This window comes from Stigmatopora argus, chromosome 13, assembly GCF_051989625.1.
Source record: "Stigmatopora argus isolate UIUO_Sarg chromosome 13, RoL_Sarg_1.0, whole genome shotgun sequence".
Taxonomy (NCBI): Eukaryota; Metazoa; Chordata; class Actinopteri; order Syngnathiformes; family Syngnathidae; genus Stigmatopora; species Stigmatopora argus.
The window spans coordinates 11,304,984-11,325,597 of record NC_135399.1 but is presented as its reverse complement, the minus strand read 5'-3'; the positions used below and the strand labels follow the sequence as shown (position 1 = coordinate 11,325,597).

Genomic DNA, 20,614 nt, shown 5'->3' with positions numbered 1-20,614 from the left:
CCATAGGAGGCTCCACCTTGAAGGCGCTTTGTTGTTCAAGGAAGAGGGCCTCACCTAGTTAAGTTTATCGCTTTGCCACCAACAGAGAAGCCAAAGAAAATGCGATCAATCACCGAGCCCCCGCCCCCCCGACTTCAATTCCTCTCCGTGCTTCTAATCCACGTAAGGTGCTTTATGATCCTATGTGATTCTCTTGTATAACTCATCGCCTCTTTGCTGGTGTGAGGGAAAGAAAATGAAATCAAGTGGCAAAGCAGTCCTTTCTTCATTCCTCTTTCTATTATGCCAAATTATACAAGTAATCAAGGTGGAATAATTGCCAACAGCAACCATGTCAAACTCCTTTCGTAAATGACTTAGTTACTCGTGCAGAAAGAAAATTACATCTCTAGGAAAGAATTTACAAAATAACTAGGACTAACTGAATGCTGCGGTCGCAATGGGGGGGAAATCGCACAACTCATTTGAAATAATAGCTAAATCTTGCCTCTGTGGCCTGCTATTAATTACCTTGTAAATGGGAACTGTCTGTTCTCAAAGTGGTGGTGAGGGATGGCCAAAGAAAAGCAAGTAGCCATCAAAGTGCATTTATATCATCATAATTCTAATTGTCAGCATCACCTTTCCTCAGAGTAGAATTGCATGTTTTTATTAAGTGGCTCAATGTGCTGTCGTTTCACATTCTCACCGTATTATGACAGTGGCATTCAAGCGTGCACGTTAATCCTCCCGTGTATGATTTATTTAACATGGAAGCAGGGGTAGGCTGCCATGAAAAGGCATTTAATTGATGGCCATAGAAAACATCTAAAAAGGTAATCGGGTGTTTTTACACCCAACAAACAACGGCCATAACCACAGTTTGCTTTATATCCCATCATGCCAACCTTTTTATCTTGGATTTCATTGACACGGAGGAAAAATGAGGAGGCAAGGATCTGGCTCTGTGTCTTCAGAATCTGGCTTCTTTTATGGCGCACTGTTATATCAGCCCGGAGACTCATAAGTTATGAAATGTCAGGATCCTATGCATTCTAATTGAGTATGGAACAGTTAATGGCTGTAGAAATCCAGCCGCTCGACGTCTTATTCCCTCGTGTGCCGTTACAGCTCCTAGCCCATGAGCCTCAATTAAATGACAAAATGGGTACATTCTCGAAAATAACAATAAAAACTGTAGCCCGGACGCTGATTATACCTCGTCTCACCTTGAGTCAACACTGACTGTAGTCTGAAAAGAAGGCAAAACAGGATAAGTATTGGATTAGCATACTTAAATTGTATATTGGGTTAAATCAAACAATCAGGCGCTTTAAAGACTATAAATGTGGAACGTGATAATGTCAGAGGAAAATTAGCTAATTTATGATGAGCCAGATTTTTATTTTTTATTTTTTTGATCGGGCAATTTTCCGCCAGTTTAAAAGAACTAGAAAAGTTTCGTTTAGGAGAGTCGACATAGCTCAATGCTAACAAACAATGCAAAACAATATTTGACCACCAAAAGGTAACAGATTTATACAAATAATGGAAAAATAATCAGAGATATCATCTTTATCCTCTACAAAGAATAACTAGTACTGCCTCTTACTGAGGAGTTGATACCATCTACATACATCTAAATCTGTTCTGTCCTGCCCACGGCATGATTTTTTAAATGTCATCCGTGTAGATTTCTGGGCTATTTAGAGACACTTTTTGTTGTTTGAGACAGGATTTTTTTTTCTATTTCTATTCATGGAGATGTATGATTTCAGATATGAGCATGCTCACACAAATTAAACTTATATCTCAAGGCACCGCTGTTTTCAAACTGCAACATACTTATTTTTTTGTGTGAATTGCACTGAATTGCACTGAACACACAATTCTTTTCCCCCCAGATTGTGGTCTACTTTTTCTGCCAAACCAGAATGTGTCCCTAAAAAGTAAACGTTAAAAAAGCTGGACTCAATCGAGCCCAAACGGTCTATGAATACACACTAAATTGAATCAACTTTATTAAACGCTTTCCCATGCTCTAAAATAAAACATCAAGCCAATCGCATTAATAGAGAACTTTTTTTTCACACTCTTACTTATTGTTTTTACAACTCGTTGGCTTGACCCCATTTTACTACATCGCTGATTCCATGCAAAAATGTCCAATTTCTTTCAATACAGTACTTGAATTTATAGCACGCCGTAAAAAGAATTACAATGCAGTTGGAAATGACCATTGACAAAGCTTTTGGCTCCAGCTTTGTTCTGGTGTCCAGAAGAAGAGAGTGTTCCTTTTACGCTTTACGGCTCAAAATCCCATTAAAAGGGAGAAGCTACATTTCCACGCATGCAGTATAAATGTAATACACAGGCACGGGGAGGAAGACAGATGGTGGACTGAAGCTCTCACGTGGCAATGCCATACAGTGTGCAAGCCACGAAGAAGCCCACCAACACCATCCAGGGCCAGATTAGCTCTATTAATCCGAGTTCACGTGCGCCCATTTGCCCATTTACAGGCACGCCGAGTTCATTTCTGATTGTCATCTCATTCGTCATTTACTGTCACGGCAAAAGGAAAAAAAGAAAAAGAAAAAACAATGTAGGGTGAATCCAACACAGCAACAAATTACCATCCTATTTATTTATCCGGGCCTTTCTGTCACTCACAGCAATAATCAGCATAAGTAATTCAAATTGAGAGAAAATGAAGGATGCTTTCCCTCCAATTTTCAATTTGGAAGTGGCAACTATGGCCATGATGAATGTCTGAATAGTCCATCTTCTTCCTCTCATTTCTCCTAACCTTAGCTGACAGCTTAGATATTGCCTACCTGGTCATTTGCTGGGCAATAATTGGCATTGTGAAATTTGGTGGGCTTTTTAACGGGAATTCTCAACACCTTCTGTACGGAAAAAAAAATTACAATTACAAACACAAGTGGCCTAGCGTGACTGGTCATCAGCAGCTGCCGCCTAGGTTCCTGCGTCCAAACTGGCTCCATTAATAAAAGACCAAAAGCACACGCATATAGATTCGGCCAACATTTGCAGCAACTAAAACTTTAATTAAAATATATGATGCCATTTTATTGATTAACAGCGTTGGTGATTAAAGTGAACGTCTGACGCTCCACCCCCCCACCCGGGCTTGCCGTTATGCTTCCTCTCAGAGATCATTTATTGTCACACGGGCGTGTTTATTGATAAGATCTTCGGATGAATACAGATGCGACTCGCTGATGGAGAGATCATACTGTGCCAAACTGCAGGTTTAAGCAAGAACAGCTGTTGCGGCTCTTTGCGCTTGGGAACCCGTGTTTCGCCCGTGCCATGCGTGCACATGCTGTAAAACTGCAAGCGAAATCATCGCGGCGCCCCAACATCTCTATGAATTTTATGACATCACGAAAACTCCCTCATCTCTGTCCGGCACTAAAAGCTTAATCATTGGGCTAATTGCAAAGGCTATATTCCCTCTCTATAGCTCTCTGTCCTTGGGTAATAACATTTTGTGTTCAATAGCAGGCTTATCCTTTAATTAAAAGGATTATTAACCTTTAAAACACAACCACGCGAGAGAACAGAGTATTCCTCTTCCAAAAAAAAGTAATGGATGAGGTATAAAATTTATGTTTTAGCTGGAAAAGAGACCCTCCGCTTGTCAGCTGGCTTAGAGCTGTAGTACGATATGTTTGCATTTTCCCTAAAGCGCACTAGAAAACGCAATTGGCTATTGAGGAATGTTGTTGGCAAGCCTAAATGCCATGGAAAGAAACTAATTACTTGATACAGCAAAGCATTATATCATGCAATCCTCACATTTCATGCTAAGAGCAGGACCGTGAACCCTTTTAATGCTAGGGTGTATTCCACACCCACTCGCTTTAAATGAACATCTGCAATATATAATAGAATAACTCCTCCCAGCAGATAGCAAGAGAAGATAAAAATGGCATTTGACAAGCATCAAGAAAAATATGAAAGAACAGTAAAGCAAAAACAGACAAATTTTAGACAAATCTGGTGGATTTTTTTTGTCTTTCCTCTGGCACAATTGTGAAAAGAACATCAATTGATTTCTTGCCATGTATGTTTGTTGATATAATGGAGGAATTTCATAGTGTAGTGGTTTTGCTACATTTTAAGAATGCAATTTTGTTTCATCAAACTAATAAAAAGCTTTTCTTGGAATAAAAACTTTGAGACGCTTCAAACATTTCATTGAGGTTCTGGTTTAGTTCGTTACACTGTCAAGTCTATTGAAAAATAGTGAAAATCCCTTTGAACAAATACATAAATGAGATTGGCATCTAGATCCATAAACTCCATATGTTGTTGTTGTAATTAAAGCCAACAGCCTGCTGCCAAAAGATGCTTATCGTGCTAACAAATCACTAAGCTCTGCCCAGCAAACTGAGGAGTACAAGGTGAATCGGCCAAAGTATCAATGGCGAGCAGCCTAATTAGAATACGGAGAATGAAAGATTTGCCAATATAAATATTGGCCTTTAACCTTCGGTGCAGGCTGAGATCAGGAGTCAAAGTCAACCTAAGCGGGACGTGATCTGGGACTAATACCAATGTGTTTTTGGCCGTGGAGCGAGATGGACGTAGCGTGATGACGCCTCATTGATCTGCGTGAACACATGCATGAGAGCAAGTACATGCTCTGATTAGTAGCTGAATTCATGAATCTCATTGAAGCGATCAGTGTCACAGAAACGCTGCCTTTTGCCGAGGTGGCAAAAAATAAGAGGTTGGACAGCTCTCTACTTCCAATCAAGCCGCGTCTAGCATTTCTGCGTTATCGTGTACGACTCCTCTCATTACGACATGCAAATTTAAAAAGGCTACGTGCCGCTGAGCTGTTTGCCCATTCGTACGCCACGCCGCAAGTGTTCATTTGAATGTCCTAATTAGTTAATTAGTTGGTGGTTAAGGATGATATGAGCATCTCATCAATCTCTCCATCTCTCAAAATAAACACACTGGGATGGTGGTGGCGAGTCATTAGAATACTGATGATTGTGGGAAGAAGAGGACTGCGCTTGACGCTCCGTATTTCCGCACAGCAGCCGCCTTGTAAAGAAGACCAGTCGCAGCTGTGAGGGTTGTACAGATGAGAAAACGAACATGGCGTGACGGGTTTATCGAGAGGGATGCAAGTTATTTATATTTGCAATTTTGTAATTGATTGAGGCGGGCATAGTTGCTCTTCAGCAAACCACTGCATATTTTTATTGTTATTTTTTGCCTAACTCAAATTCACATACAGTGGTACCTCGTGATACAACATGCTCATGTTACGACGAACATTTTGATCGAATGAGAGGCTGTTTATCATTGTAGCGCACTGTTTTTGCAGCATCTCTTTTGTGTATAACTACTATATCTACGAGGACTGAACAATTTATTCAGACTAGTTTCGACCAGGAAACGCACAACGCGCATGCGCGGGCAAAAAGAGGGCTTTCTGGGTAATGAAGTATACTCGTGCACACAACACCAATAGCCAATGGCACCCTTTCTCAGAATAAAACTTTATTACCCACAATCAATACGTGGGAAGCTCAGCTATTGCATTTCCTGTTATTTTTTCTAAGGAAAGAAGGTCCCGCGATCGTTTTTTAAAGACTATTTCTCATTGGCAAGTGGCCGTGCGTTATCCTATTGTGAGGACATTTGTGTGCATCATTTTCGGAATATTTTGAAGGCAATACAACAGCAAACAGTCCATCGATAGCGAACGTGAGGGTGGAGGCGTGGCAAACCGCTAACCCGGAAAACGAAGGTAACAAAAGACAAAACTAGAATTCAGTTTTGTGTAAAGTTACATTAAACGTATGTTTGAGTGTGTCTGTATATATTTATCCAAGTTAATTTAAATTTGTTTGTTCGTTTACAAGTGCGTTGTTGCCGTGGATAAAGTGTGTGTCGTTGTCTCTCCCCTCCGCGAAATGCGTCTAATTTTACATCTATTAAACACATTTTATTACTATTAAACCACTCATTATTTATTACTTTGTCAATATAAGGCAAATTAGAAGAAATAAAACATTTTTTCCAATCCAATATCCTGTTTTTGGTGTTTTTTCAGAGAGTTGTAACAAATTAATTTGTTTTCAATTCATTTCAATGGGAAACGTTCGCTCGAGTTACGAAAAGCTCGACATACGATCTCAGTCTCGGAACGGATTACGATCGTATGTCGAGGTACCACTGTACTTAAGTTGTATTTTACATTTTATCCGTAAAAAAATAAAGTAAATATTGAGTGGGTCTAAAAAGTAGTATTGTCAGAAGCACAGTAATAACACGAGAAACTTACTACAGAGTATATTGAGAAAAGAAGGAATATATATATTTTTTATATTCAGGCCTTTTTAAAAAAAAAAGTAGCACTCCACTCCGACTTAGATGTCATGTCGACTTTTAGCAATTACCTCGGGCAATGTAGCAGCAGTGGAACAGAAGACTACATTAAGGAAAGAGCAGGAGGAGAACGGAGAAAAAGGAGAACTAACAGGTTAAAAATAGTTAGCACACGGCAGCATATGATTGAGTTCACTGGGCTCCGAAAATTCCCTCTAATTATTCAACGGGATCTCGTGTCATCGCTCCCCGTATGCTTTGGTGGAAGTGCAAGTGGCTCTAACTAATATACATAATTCTGCTACTTAATTGGCACAGATCAGGGAGAAGTGGGCTAAGGAATCTCCTCAGAGAATAATGGGGGCGCATATCATTGGCTCCATCAGAACATCAGTCCCAGAGGTGATAGAAGTCAGCAAATATTTCATTTCATGAGCTGTTCTATCAAAGTGCCTCACCTCTGGACTCTTGTATAAAAAAAATACACTTCTAAAAAGAGGGCTGCTGTCAAGCAGAGCATATTTATAGCAGGTGGAGCCATGACTGATGCTAATGCCGTGGAAATTATGCAGTGCGCTCTTGTTGTCATAACAGTGTGTTAGGCTTAATCAGGAAGGTTAACTAAAGTAGTCATTTAAATTAAAATTGGGCCAATGGTGTACAGGAAAGCTCAAAGTGTATCTCTATCTAAGCAAAGTCAGGCAAACACCATTAAGTAGAAAAAGTCTTCACACTACTATTCATATGGCAACTCAACTCATTTCAACATTTCCATTCCTAATTAACGGAAAGCCTGGAATTAGAAAACGGATGCGTAGACTAATGATGTCAGCAGTCTTTTTGCGGCACTCGTATCAACAGCTTCTGCTTCATGGTTAACTGATAATGACAATTACTAGGGATGTCCCAAAATAAAATGCCCCAAAACCAAGAGGAAGTAAGCTGGAAATGTCCGAGGAATTGGCAGGAACTGACAAACAATCCGAGACAGACCCTCAAAATCAGTAGGAAATGATCCAGTGACCCCTAAAATGGAAAAAAAAGTGACGCAAAATAAACTAACTGCCTTCTATTGACAATAATAGAAGTTCAATTCACTTAAACTGGCTAGTAAGTAAGTTAACTTTTTTGGGGCCAAAAATAAACGGGTTCGACCCACGTGAGATCTAGTAGGTTTTAAACTGACTTTGACATCCCTGACTTAAAGGATACCTTCTTTTTAATTTAGCAAAGCAAAGCCTATGGAATCAGTACACTGAACAGCAAGTCTGGCACACTTAAAGGCATCATACAATATCAAAACAAATTGTATCCACTAAAAGAATCAATTGTTGACACGTCACCTCTATAGAGAGTTCAGTGACCCTGGCCCATAAATGTAGCTTCATGCACTGTATGTACAGCCTCCATCAAAACATTTGACAAAAACACATTTGGCCGAAGGTTTTAGTGTAACGCGTTGCAGATTATGACACGTATGGATTTAATGGGTCCTCGAGCCCCTTATATATCCCATGTCATTTTCACGGGGTAAACAGCTCGGCTTCCAGTGTAATAACTCGGGGGTGGAGATTTGTGGATCGGACCGCCATTTCTAATCTTAAGTCTATTAAACCGCCTCGGATGAATCATCACAACTATTGATGTCAATGCCGTATTGTTAGGCCCATCCCAGAGTCAATAGCAATTTGTGAAAAGTATTAAAAAAAAAAGTCACAATCATTTACTTTGTATGCCGTACTGCAAAAAGAAGATTCATGAAAATTATGGGATGTAAATGATGAATAAATGAAGTACGGTAAGCCCAAATAATTTTACTTAAAGACACAAAACGAGTAAGGAAAGCACTACATTTTCAGTGTAATTATGTTACAATTACAGTCTTTGAACCAGCAATCCACAAAATTAGTATATTTGGCACCATGTCCTTGTCATATACTATCAGTCGCCTATTCACTTCATATTGGCATTTCTGTGAGAGACGTCAACGTTACTGCATTCCAACCAGTTTTCATTCAGAGATGAGGGAGAATTACTAAATAGCTTCTCTGAAGGCGGCAACGATTGTTTTCTCCATCCTGCTGAGAGGCGGTTTGGCTGGCCCACAGAGAGGGATCATGAGTACAATATTGACTTTAAATTACAGCAATAGCTGCTGCTCATGCTGTCTCAGGACCACGCAGCGGATCAAACGCAAAGATCAGGCCCGGATTAAGTGAAAGCCACTGACGAGCAGTCGGCCGCCTCTCGGTCCGTGCCGCACCTCACAAATCTCACCCTGAGCTCCCACCCGCCTTGACACGTGTAAAGCAGATCCCTCATTTGGATTTCAAAGCCAAAATTGATCGGAACTGGAATGATCTGAGGGGGAGGACAAAGGCCACGGAACTATTTGTTTAGACTATGATCCAGTAGGAGAGTTTGGTTCCGGTAAAGTTGGCTTGCAGGATGTGGCCGCGTCCGTGCAACGCCTTGAAACTCTGGCTTTTATTTTCCTTTTCCTGGCAGTTCAACAAAAATAACAGCGCGCATGATGCGCAGGGAGCCATCTTCGCTGCTCTGGGAGAGGCACAGGATATGACTGGAGTGATAAATGATGGCGCATATGCCTGATGTGACTTAGGAAGTGCAGCACAATCTGCATGTGCTCCATCCTCTCACCATCATTAGGTGTAATTGGGACTCAAGGCGAGGTGTGTTCCTCTTTTCTCTGTGGACTGAGCTGCTATTCCTGGTAGGACAGCCTGCAGGCACAACATTCCAATAACACGGCATCGGCCTATATGGGCGCTAGCTGGCCGCCATTGGGTCAAGTCACAGTTTTCCCCCTTGGAAAGACTGTTATGGCAAACTTGCCAACAGGGGACAGAAATACAAAAAAAGATGTTGAATGAGGACTTAACAAAAGGTTCTGTCACAAGGTGATGAAGCCAACAAATAAAAGGACAAAGTTGTTACCAAACTGGTAAAGGAACCAAACACGTGGGAAAGTAAATGAGCCTGCAAGTTGCCCTTGTCGTCAACAGATCTAAAGGAAAAAAAATCCAACAAGCAATATTTAAATCCAGCTTAGTCTTCTCCATGATTTTTACCGTGACCTCCATCTGTGTATCCTTTACCCTCCTTCGTATCAGAGCCCTCATACCATCTTTAGCATTTAGAATTAATTGCGCAGTTATCCTCAAATTAATTCCTAACTGTTTTACAACACACAGAGAGAAAAGGGCAAGCCAATTATTATTCTGTTTTCACCTTACGGAGGGGGATATTATGCAAATGAGGCTCACTACATGTGAGGAAAAGGGGGCTTTATTTTCCACAGCAGATGCTGCCGAGACAGTCGTGCGTTCTCGATGTGGGTGTGTAAGCGTGGGGGTACCAGGAAGTGAGAATGCTGTGATGATGAGATCACTCCACCGCCTACAGGCTCCTTTTTTTTTTGGTGATTATATTTAACTGCTAATGATTGTAGACATCAGCTTTTTAGCAGATAAAGAATGTGCCTATGAAAATTTCTATATTATCAATCGTATCGTTTCTTTAACATTTTAGTTAGATCTTCTAAATCGGTGACTATTGGTGCTCAGCTTTCACATTTTCAGCATTTCCAATGCACATGAAACAGCTTTAAATGTCTTATTTTGAGGAATTGTTAATTATTTTCCAAACTGCAGATTATAAAGTACTAGGTTAAATTAAGTTGACCGTTTTACCACAAGTTTGCACAGAAAAAGGATCAAATCAGACCAATGACGGCTCATATTTCAAAAAACTACTAAGTGGGCGCCACGGACATCGCGGCACGGCACTACCGCATCACTTTTGCTAAGCTTGAAAGGAATGCTCTGAGTGTAGTCTGGAAGTACTTTACAACGTCTGCGCTTACGAGCTCAAGGTGTTTCATGATGGAAGACAAAGTCCCTTGGCTACACAGTCCTGCAAAATATTTTATTTGCTAGTTTCCCAGGAAAGAAAAATAGGCTACATATTAAGTCCTAGCAGTTCGCCTGTGATCCAGCCCTCAAGATGTGGCTGACACGCTGCAACGTCAACAGTGAGAGAAGACCCCGAGAGAGAGGTCCCTCGACCACGGCTCGCTTCCGACCACAGCGACCGATGATTATTCTGAGACCTCGAGACCCACGGAAAAAAAACACAACAACAAACACGACCTCGACTGCTTGTCGTTTTTGACTTAGCGGTAAACAGCTTGGTTTTCAATGAGCCCATCTCCATCCGACGCGATGCAAACAAAAGCGCTAACGAGCTGTAATAATGAGTTAAGGTCAAAGCACTTATCATCTTTACAAATCAGTAGAAGACGCGCTCACGGAAATAAGCTCCCATGAGTATCCATCATCAAGTCCAAAAACTGAACACGGTGGCATGGCTCCAGGTGCCTGAGCAAATTGGGCTCTCCGCATAGAATGGATCAAATGCCGGCTCAATATTCATTATTCTCCGCTTCTGACTGTGATCGGCTTGCAGCGCTGCCTTGCGTGGGTGTGAGGGTAATTGCGTACTCCATTGTATGTGTGTGTGTTTAGACCCAACTTAATCATCATGTCAGGCTGTTAATAAAAGGTTATTAAAGGAACAAAGATCCAGGTTTTACATATGTTAGGCAGGGGCGGCATTGGGAACCGCCGTCTCGGAGGTAAACACGGCCCCGTTGTGACAAATGACGCCCGCGCCGAGATCAGATATTTAACAAGCGATCCCCTTATTAACCGGGTCTTCCAAGATAATTGGCACTTGAGCCTCACGTTTTGAATGCGGCTTGCGTGGCGTCATTTATCAAGAGCCCGAGCGCGCTGTCAGGGCTCCATAATAAGCCTCCGTAACTGATGAATCAAGATTAAGCAAATAGACGGAGAATGAGGGTTGTAGGGCTGTGTGTAGAAGGGGGTTTGGCGGTATCAACATTGCAGGAAAAGGGGCTTGGCCTGATATTCATAACATTAAAGTGGTGTAATTTCTTACCAGGGTGGACGCATCAAGCACTCAAAGCTGTGGTTGTAAAACAGCTTCGGGTCGACAGCGTTGTGATGAAGAGTCTGGTGCTAAATTGCTACACTTTGCTCTCTAATCTGCATACGAGCTGCAAGCTGTTCAACCTCCAGAAGCTAGATTTGGCATTTGTCGGCTTGCTGAAACCTTTTGGACACTCGGCGTTTTGAAAGCATGTGATGATCGTGGGATGCTTTTGGCTTAAATTCAAAATGGTGTCAGTTCTTTGGTTATATTCATTCGGGCAAGAGCTCAGGTTTCGGTCTAACAACATTTGTATACAAAATGGATTAAATGGACGTAGATTATCCTCCATTGTAAATTTTTGGGCCCAATGGGCTGAAAGGAAGTTTATCAATGAACTTTATGAAAATTGGAAGTGAAAAATGTAATTTAAAAAAACTTTTCATAGGGGTGCTGAAGCCTATCCCAATTTAATATGGGCAGGTGACGGTCTAAATCCTAAACTGGTTCAATCATCCAGGCAAAACTCAAAAAACAAACGTTCACGCACAATCACAAATTTTCAAACCTAGCACGTGCGTTTTGGGAGATACATGACGAAACAGAAGTACATAAAAAGCAGCATTAAACCGAACTGCAAGTTCTAATATCATATTGCCCTCAATATTTAAAAACAACAAAGTACCTGATCAAATATTTTACACCGGCTTTGCTTACTCTAAGAAATTCTTGAAAAAAACAGTGTTCTGTACATTTAACTGTGCAATAATGGCGCAAATGTTTAAATTAAAACTTGGAGGGTAAAACAAAAATATTTCGCATCAATTGCCGGGTAGTTTGCCATACCTTTCATGTGAAAACTTTGAGCTACAGATGCAAAGGCTGAAAAATTCTGTAAAATAACATCTTGTTTGGATTAATTTGGAAATGCAACATGTTCTATAGCGATTAGTCAATGCATTTAATGGGCTTTCAAACGTGAGTGTGTGTGTGTCCTGCAGCCGTTTCCCCTCTACCTTGCTGCTGCAGATAATTACAGATGATGGGCCAGTGATCTGCCGCAGGTATGGGAGCCACATCGGGCCTCGCCTAGCCTAGCCTCGCACCTGCACCCCCCGCCCCCTTCCCCGTCAGCTGGCTTTTGGCAGTGACTCCTCTCCCCAAGTCTCCAGCTGTCCAGCGGGGTGCGCCAAGTCACAGCAGGAGTACCCCTGTCTCACCATCTACAGCCCATCTTTTCCACCATTGTGCGAGTGTGTGCGCGTCGGGTCGGTGGGGGTTGTCTTTACTTGCATTACTCACAAGCAGATGGAACATGTTGCCAGCGCCCAGTGTGTCCGCACGCACGTCCGTGCCCTGCCAGTTAGACCTCGCGGCTGGAGGAGATGATGGAGAGAATCTGGCATCCTTGAGGAAGAGGACGATGCGGAGGAATCTGCAAAACAGCATTCTGAAGTTTACACGCGTTCTACAGGTCAAAACTTGGTAAGATCATCCTTCATGTCTCGTTTCGGAAGCAGGAGGGGAAATGTGCAATAATATCAATGTTTGCAATGTCATTTTAACATTTGAATAAAATCTCTAGTATTTAAAATGACACTCATATTCTCCTAAAAAAATGCATGCTAGCGACATTGGCGCAAGTGCCTTGTGATTGGCTGGTGACCAGCGAGGGGTTAGGCCCACACTCACCTGCGATCTTAATGACTGCAAGTAGTTTAAAAAAATATGAATTAACCTCTTTAAAAGACTTCATTTTAATACAATTTTATGAACCTACAGCAAATGTGAATTAAAACCAGGCACCTTCATTGTTAAATACTTTATATGAAGTGAAGACCAGCAGAGCCTAATTTCAGCTAAGAAACAATAGGAAAAGCAGTCAGATAATGACAAGCATTTCTCCAAATCATCCAAGCAGGTCTCGCTAACAAGCACCCAGCAGTACCACACACCACCCACAGGGGGCTCTAGTGTACCACAGATTTTGGCCACCGCGACTACGGATGTTAGACACCGTAAACGGGAGACCTTTTGAACCGCACTGCTGTGCCATGGATGCACACATTAACCAAACCTATACGCAAATCACAACATAAACACGCAATAGGAATTGCAAAACTAGGTGGAAATTGTCCAACCGGATGCTACAAGTAGTCCAAATATATGTTTAAAAAATGGCAAGACTACAAAAGTGCATTAAATAATAAACTCTCATTGATTATGTTTTAATTTTGCAGGCCTACCATTGTTGGTTGAAACATGCCAGATGCCGCTCTAAAAAACAATAACAATTTAAATGTTAGTTTTCCACATGCAATCTTAAATCAATATTTTGTTCACAATCAAAACAAAAAAACACAACTGTAAAAGAAAAGAAAAACAAAGGTCACTTGCAAGTTATGATACAGCTACGTAGTGCAAAAAAACCCACGGAAAAAGATCCACTCAATAATCCTCGATAAAGCAGGTGAGGGAATGATGAACCCACAAAGGGGGGGTTCACAGTACGCAGTATACACACCTGATCTGGTTATTCCTGACTATGGAAGCGTGTGTGTGTGCGAAAAATTCCAAGGTGGTGAACAGTACTTGATGAGCAAGCTCTGGAGACCTCTGAATTTTAATGATGTCGGAGATGATATTGTGTGTCCTTCAGCTTGTTATACTGACACAAGCACTCCATAAATCATCATACCTAGCTATCGTAAAATCAATAGCAAAGTGCTACCTCAGCGCTAAGCCGTAATAAGTTTTTCAGCCATCTAACGGCTTAAACTTCACTGTAACGCCGTTCGACCTATATGTTGAGATCAGAGCACGCTTAATTTGTTTTATAATAGAGACTTTCAAATCCTTAATGAACCCCCTATTAGGGAGGCTTTTCTTGCCATGTTGCTGATCACTTGGCGGAACTGCCACAGCAATTACGTTGGAATCTTTGTCCGGGAGCAAAGAAAAAGAAAGGAAAGCGGGAGAAAGGAAAGCTTGAACAGTTGTCAATAAATGTTAATCCAGTCAGGGGTCGTCTGTGTCTTTGAACAGGACTCACGCCGTGTTTTTTTTTTTTTGTCTTCGTCTCACATGCACTTGTTTCATCCTTCCCATCCCTAAAGGATACTGCCTGTGATCCCGACACCAGATTTTCACTCGCTAACAAGAGCCCAGGTGTTAAGTAATAGTGTCCACATCGAACACATCAGTACCGGGCTTTGTGGAAATCATAAGTGATAAACGTGCTTGCCAAAAAAGAAATATTTTTAGGGACAAGTAGAGAAAAATCTTGAAAAAAGGAACTACTACTATTTATTTTATTAAGTGGATCCTCAAAATGAAGGCCAAGCAAAACACTTCACTATAAATAAGATTATGAATATGGTTATTAAACTCCAGCTGCTCCTGATGTAATGTCACAACTAAAAGGCCATTTATAATTTTATTCATAATATAATATACATTTGTACCATTTTGACTAGATTGAATTGATTGGACGCCTATCAACGCAAGTCAACGAGTTTGGTAAAAATTTAGGTTTCTTCTACTTAAACCATAAAATTCTGAAATATTTGTCAGAAGATATTAAGTCTACGAAATATTTTTAAAACGTGTTTGAGTTACGATAATAAACTTAAATCAATTACCACCATCTTCGGTCTCCTAAAAATTGGAATCATCAGCTTTTACAGTAGCAGTTCAGCCACAATATTTATGTTTTTTAAAACAATTCTGCTGTATATTTACTGTATTGCATGCAAACAGGCAAACATTTTCAATTGACCCCAGCAGCTTCATTACTGTTATAGTTGTCTTACATTTTCTTTTTCTTTTTTGCACTTATCTAATTATTCTTGGTTGATTTCATTCAACTGTATTGCATATAACAAATATAAGGTATAGCTCACTCTATTAAATAAACTTTTTCTTAAAATCTTATATTTTCTACATATGCCATATTATTTGTTGTGATTTCTGTTTTTAATGCTCATGCTGGGTATGGACTTTTTTTTAGCATCAATAAATTTTGATATATCTGTGGCAAAACTAAGCGCTCAACCATTTCGTTATATCTATTATTTGCTCGCAAAGGTCTTGTGTTTTTCGGTGTAAACTGATCCATGGACTCAAATAGTAAAAAGTTGAAAAGTGTCCTATAGATAAATGAGCGCTCAGACAAAGGCGATCAAAACAACAAATCTCATGGCGACCTAGGACTTATAAATGAGATTCCCGAATTGTTTACTACCATTTGGTCTTTTTTCCAAAGGTACAAGTAGAACAAAACTTTAAATGACAAGCACCTTGGAGGGTTGTTGTCTTTTTTTTTTTAAGAATGATAGCTATAACTGGGGCAAAATTCTGAAACACACAACATTATGTAAAAGCCTTTGCACAAGAGAGAAGCCACTGCCACAATTTCTGAAGCGTAAACACCTTATGAAAGTCAAATGGATGGTGTGGCATAATCTGACACAGAGATCCGCCGCTTCAAAAACATCCCTAACAAACCACCGTGCCACACATCAGAGACACGACTTGCATGTTTTGTTTTGTTCTTTTTTGGGAAACCCTCACAAGTGATCGAGCTATCAAGCGCTCACAAGTCAGCAAATGAAAGAACCCGGACACTTGTGTTTATAAGTTCTCTTTACTTTTTTGTTTAATTATTATGAGCAGACCTGTACATTTTATGAATGCAGCCCCTTAAGTTGGATCTGGTTAGGGTTATATATAACATAAATCCTAACGCCAAAGTTTTCAGGTAGATCAGGTATCATGGTCCCCTGTCAGCTTGTAACTATTTTATTTTTTTATTTTTTATTTTTTTGGAGGGAGGGAACACCCACATTGCCATGGATTCGAGGCGCGCTGATGCTGGCTGTGATTTACAAGCATTAAGAGGTGGTGACCAATTGTCTGAGGTCTTGCTGGCTGACCCGGAAACATCTGTGTTTAGGCTCTGCTGCTTATTACACACAGAGGGCCAGCCTGCCCAGATGACGCTACAACTCTGGAGCATATTTAAGATAACAAATAGTGTCATTCTTATCTAGGCAAATATCTACACACTAGATTATTGGCTTAAAATAGTTGAGTTTCACATTAGGAATTTCCGATAAAGGCTAATTTGAACATGTCAACAAATAATCAGACATTCATTTTAACATTTAATTAAAACAAATGTCAATTTTGCTCTTAATGATATGTTTGTTTTCCACATTTTTAGTTTTAGGAAAATTTGATGCAATTTGTGTCATGCAAAATATTGTATATATAGATTAGATAATTGGTCATGTCAATGTTTGTATTAAGTATTTTCTCTGCCCCTTTTTGTCAATGAAGCACATTGGTGCCCTCACAAATAATTGGACGTCTACAAGTGATGAATTCATTTAAATTCACAATGTCATCATCAATAACAGTGAAAAAGTTAAGAAATAATCAAATCATTAATTTTCAACATGCATTTTTTTAGCTGACGTTGCTATAAGTCAGTGCTTCTCGTTGATTTTCAGTTGCTTTTAGTCTAAAACCAAAAGAATTTAACTTTTTGAGTAACTCCCTGAGCAAACTCTGACAGTAAGCATGACACTGCTATCCACCAAGTAAATGACACTTTGTATTCTAGTCTGGCAAAAAGTATGTTTCTTAAAGTCAACCCCCCCCTCCCTCACACACACCCACTATTTGAGAAGCACAGTTATAAACCAACACAGACAGCAATTTTTGCAAATTTCATTTTAGTTAAATGTCTCGCCTTAAGTGCATCACTCAGGATAAGTGTTCCTTTTTAAATTTTAGTCTAAAACCACACTGGCCAAATATTACTTTGATAAAAGTGCACTCTTGTTGTTTATGTAGCCGTTCCGCAAAAGAGAAACTAGATGAGTGGTGATAAATTCTCAAAAGTGGATGATGCATGTGTTTTTTTGGGTGACGTTTCCATATTGCAGCGTCAAGCGAGCGGCTATGCGTCTCCCCGTCCTCCCTGCTGATGGAAACAGTCATGAACCTATAAAAAGATGTTGACATGGTGACTTTGCAGAGAAGTGCGTGTTTGAATACAAGTGTAAAAGTTGAGCCGCTATCTGGCGGGCCTGTCACGGGCCTCCCATGTGGCACTGATCGGGCTGTTAGGGACTGAAGGGGCCAAACTGGCAGGCGGCGAGGGGGAGGGAACGCTCGCTCGCATTGGGCTGACCAGAGCTGGAAACCGTCAGTGTTGCGAGGGGAGGGGAAGGGGGACGAGCGTGACCTGCCACCTCTGACAGAGATCTGAAAAGCACTATACGATTCCAAGTCTGAGCATTCGTCCCTCACTGTCACTACCGAGCTGTGGACTCAAACCCGATACACTGGTGTAATCACACCAAACCCGTGTGACCTACCTAAAAAAAAAAAATGCAGGACCCCATGTCCCCATTGCAAACCCACCAATTAAATCTGCGTTGCAGCAGCCAGCTTTACAACTCGTGGAAGCAGTTTTTCACAATTGTACGATCTGCCAAAAAGTCCAGTCTCGCCCTTTGTTGAGCATCTAGAAACACGGATAATAAAGGTCTCTTTATGATGAGGCTCCTGCACACAAAGCCACACACCCCAAAAAAAAAAAGCTTAAGAAAAAAAGATCTATCAAGAGGTGGGAATTACATTGGCCCGCGCTGGGTTGGGAAAAATGAAGCAGGCATTTCTGAGCTGGCTGGCAACATAACCTTCAGAAACATCCTATTTTTCATTAGAGTTGTGTCAGACAGCTATGCCTTTAATAACATTCATCCCCGCACCAAGGAGAGGATAACTCAAGCTTTAGGCACATAATGAATGGGAGAAAGGGCTCCGGCACTGCACCGCTGCACACCGAGCGAGTCTTCACGGCACGCCATCCTCTCGCCGTAACGTCATGCAAATGAAGCAGCGGACGCCTCCTGAAGAGGCGCTCCAATGCGGTCCTGTTAATTACAGCCATTAGAAGACTAACAAGCCACCGTGCTCATGATCTCTGCATTTGAACATCATCTCTGGTGATAAAAATATGTCAGAGTCCCCCCCTCGTGCCTCCCCCCCTAGTATGGAGATTGCAAATTGGCAAATATGCTGACAGCGAGGGGGAGGATTGTGCTGACTACGAGCAGCGTGCTAGTGATGGATGCATTCTTGACAGAGTCTTGGTGTTGAGACTTAAGAAATAATGAGTAGCGATGTCCCAGGCATGCCGAATGAGAGAGCACTGTGTGTGTTTAATTAAGGGAAGCAGAGGCAGAAGCCGCTTTCAAACAGTGACCCAACATGATCAGGTTCTTATCGCTGTCATTTTGGGGAGGGGGGAGATGCTCAAATACAGCCAATGAGCTTGGGCCAGTGCTTTAATAAGAATATGTAGCCCCGATATGTTCTTGTGCTGCATTTCCGGTGTTCATAAACACAGTGAGATGATGAACATTTAAATTCAGAGTACCATAAATGCCATGTTTTTCAGACTATAAGTCGCACAAGCCAAAGAATGCGCAATAAAGAGGAAAACATATATACATGTCGCACATGAGTATTAGTCACACTAGTGCGGACGGCTATATTTTTTTGGTTGCAAAAATCCCCTCCAGCTGTTCTCACACCCTAAAACCTTCAACTTCAGAGAGAAACCGAAAACACACCCAATTATGTCTGGGATAATTGAATTCCCTCATGTGGCTTTGATAAAACGGAGCATGACAATGTCAATATATTTGAACAAACGACGTCGTGTTAGGTCTAATGCTTTGTTATTGTGATTTGTTTTCTTACTCTTCTTTAGTTGGTCAAACCTTGGCGTTCTTGAACGCAAATCAAAGGTTCAATGCTACTAATGTTAGATGGCGAGGTGGCTGCTGGGAATAACGAGGGACGGCAGGAATGTGATACGGACAGGCTGAAACGCATAATTAGGACAGGACATTTCTGCAAGGCCAGTGGCACTCCACATGAGACTATTGGACTATTAAGGTCTTTAATCAAATCCACTTTTGTAGAGGCAGTCTTTTTAAAAATCACTTTTCCAATCTTTGTATTCTGAACTAATTCAACAACAGACGTCCAATCCGCTCTGAATGGGAGTCAAAAATGATTTGAAATCTTTAAAGGTCAATGAAAGTGGATTTGCTAACAAATTCAATGCCAAAGACTTTTTTGGGTTTTAATGTCTTTTTTGGGGCCGCAGGGGGTGCTGGAGCCCGTCCTAGCGAACAATGGGCAGCAGGTGGGGCGCGGAAAATGATCATGCTTCATTTTTTACTAAAAATTCTCTTTATTCTTATTATCATTTTTTTTCTGTGCGTCTAGACGTCCAATCCGATCAAGTATCTTGGCACCGCAAGAGTTAAGGACAGCGCTCGCTTTAAGAAGTTCATCCAGTTTTAGTCCGCCGAATAATGAGCTGCGTTTGAGGGAGATATCACTCCAAGTTGCTCTATTATGATTAGATTTCTCCTTGACAATATGAAAAGATCAAATCAATATCTACTGAGATTTTAATGATCCGCGCAATCCTTCCGGCGCGCCCCTCCTCCGCCGCAATCTGACAGCGGCATTCATCGCAACACAAGGCCTTTCTCCGCTACTCTTCGCAAATATAATATAGCCTCAATTACGGAGCCTAGCGCCTCAACATTTTGGGATTTTTTTTCCTAAATGTCGCGGTCGGCTTGACTGTGTTGTGTTTGATTGTAAAGCAATTCAATTAGGAGCCATTAGTCCTCTTGAGTGATTAACAGTGGCCTATCGATAGCGTGGAAGGACACACTAATTAAAGGGCATTTAGATGCTTCTGTGGGAAGAGTAAAGGAGAGAAATGGCACATTTAAAATGCCGTTTGCGGGAAAATCTCCTTGCACAGCAAACGACCGACATAACATGTTCACTTTGCTCTCTGCAAATTCCCTTTATAGGCGTATATATGGGAATGGAACCCGGAGGAATACTAAAATGTGTTCTCGCAAGAAGCGCCAAGCTGCTCGCAGTTTGCTGGAAATTCAGGTAAATATTCGGATGTTATGTGCTTGAATTTTATAAACACTTAAGAAGAGACAATTATGCAGAAATTGTTTCTCATGTCTATATTATTATTTTACTTGGTCTGATAAGGGAACATGTGTGGAAAAATGAACCTATCCAAATATTGCTCTTTTTGTTGTTGTTTTGTTTAAAAGATAGCATATGTAGTGTAAAATTTTAATATAAAACATTCTACTCTATATGATAAAAGCACAAATACAGAATGATGTATGCATCATGTAAAGAAATAAAGAAATGT

General features: G+C 40.9%; 1 long non-coding RNA gene across 2 annotated transcripts in view; it reads right to left on the bottom strand.

Moving 5' to 3' along the window:
* Positions 1-867: 867 nt before the first annotated feature.
* LOC144087120 (uncharacterized) overlaps positions 868-20,614 on the bottom strand; it is a 52,055-nt gene continuing 32,308 nt past the window's right edge. Inside the window, exons 3-5 of one of the 2 annotated variants that reach the window (XR_013304645.1) lie at positions 12,634-12,766; positions 1,209-1,231; positions 868-1,126 (exon numbers count right to left, since the gene is read on the bottom strand). This is a non-coding gene — a long non-coding RNA (uncharacterized LOC144087120). Of the gene's footprint in view, positions 1,127-1,208; positions 1,232-9,251; positions 9,386-12,633; positions 12,767-20,614 lie in introns of those variants that run through there. The other variant, XR_013304646.1, reaches the window with a different exon arrangement.